This window comes from Atta colombica, unplaced genomic scaffold, assembly GCF_001594045.1.
Source record: "Atta colombica isolate Treedump-2 unplaced genomic scaffold, Acol1.0 C720328, whole genome shotgun sequence".
Lineage (NCBI taxonomy): Eukaryota > Metazoa > Arthropoda > Insecta > Hymenoptera > Formicidae > Atta > Atta colombica.
Genome location: NW_017259029.1, coordinates 129 through 1,919, shown reverse-complemented (window position 1 = coordinate 1,919; position 1,791 = coordinate 129). Strand labels below are relative to the sequence as shown.

The following is a 1,791-nucleotide window of genomic DNA, read 5'->3' as shown; positions in this document are numbered from 1 at the left end:
AAAAAAAATGAATAAAATAAGACTGATAAAAATAATAATGTTAGAGAAGGAGTAGTTGATAAGAATTTTAAATTCATTAAAAATATAATTGATTATTAAGTTTCATGAGAATGTAATTCGAGATGGAAGAAATCAAAATTGATAAGGGAGGATAAAGAAAATAATAAAAATTCTTATTCAATTTAAAGATAAGGAGGGGGAAGTTATAGGATCAAAAATAGAGAATAGATTTATTATCATAATCAATTTCAAGAAAAATTTTTATTATGGTGGTGAGAAATTTTTTTATTAGGTAAATTATTAAATAAATTAGAGGAGGGTATATTAAAGAAGTATATAAAAGAAATTAATAAGAATATAAAAATTCTTAAAAAAATTAGTCTAAATATTCATATTAAGGGCATTATTTGTGGCATAAAAAAATATTATATAAAAATAATAATTTTAAAATTGAAATTTAATATTTTAATTGATTTTTTAAAATAGGGTTAATTAGAATAAATTAAATTTGAGTGATTTTTTAAGGAATGAAAAAGAATATTATTAAATAGATATAATATCTTTAAATTGACAATTTAATGTTATTGAATTAAACTAATTCTTTTCTTTATGTGTATGAGATGTGAAATTTGATTTAATTAAGAGTTAAAGGTTAAAAAGTGGTTAAAAATTAGAAGATTGGTAAATTTAATTTGGTCAAGTTTTTTCATTAAAAATAGAGTTTATTGCTATTATAATTTGATTTAAAAAATCAATACTTTTTCAGTCATTTAATGAGAGAAATAGATAAAGTAAAAATTTATTATATAAAATTATTTGAATAAATTTGAAAATTGTAAATGATAATGAAATTATGATAAAATTTTTATTGATAAAATTGGAAAATTCAGTTTTTGAAATTAGTTAAATTAGTAGATTCAATAGTGATAGGTATAAATCTATGATTTGTACCACAAATTTCTGAACATTGGCCAAAAAATAATCCTGGCCGATTTATAAAAAGTAAAGTTTGATTAAGTCGGCCTGGGATTGAATCTATTTTAATTCCTAAAGCTGGAATTGCTCAAGAATGAATTACATCCATTGAAGAAGTAAGAATTCGAATAGGAAATTTAAATGGTAAGATACAACGGTTATCAACATCTAGGAGTCGAAATTCATTAGGTAAGAGTTGATCTGTGGGGATTATGAATGAGTCAAAATCGATATTTCTAAAGTCAGAGTATTCATATCTTCAATATCATTGGTGTCCAAGAGCTTTGACAGTAAGATTGACATTAAAAATTTCATCAGTTAGGTAAAGGACTTTAATTGAAGGGATAGCTATAGAAATAAGGATAAATATAGGTAGGATAGTTCAAACAATTTCAATAGTTTGATTTTCTAGTAAAAATCGATGAATAAATTTATTAGATATTAGTCTAAGTGTAATAAATAAAATTAGAATAGTAATAAAAGTTAGGATAATTATAGCAAAGTCATGGAAAAAAATTATTAAATCGTATGTAGGAGAATTAGAATCTTGAAGAGAGAATAATCATGTATTAATTTTTAATAAAAGATAAAAAAATCTTTATAATTGAAGCTTAAGTTCAATGCACTATTCTGCCATATTAAAATTTTATTAATAATTAGATAAAAGAGGAAAAGGAAAATAAATAGGCAATAAGAATAGGTAAAGGTTTTAAGGTAAAAATAATTTATTATAGTATAAAGATAAATTTAAATATAAAAATGGGGAGATTTAAATTGAAGAGAAATTAGGCAATAGCAGGGATTTCTGAAAATCTA

General features: G+C 21.8%; 1 pseudogene; it reads right to left on the bottom strand.

The window, feature by feature from the left end:
* Nucleotides 1–871: 871 nt before the first annotated feature.
* Nucleotides 872–1,571, bottom strand: LOC108694001 (annotated as a pseudogene).
* Nucleotides 1,572–1,791: the final 220 nt, after the last annotated feature.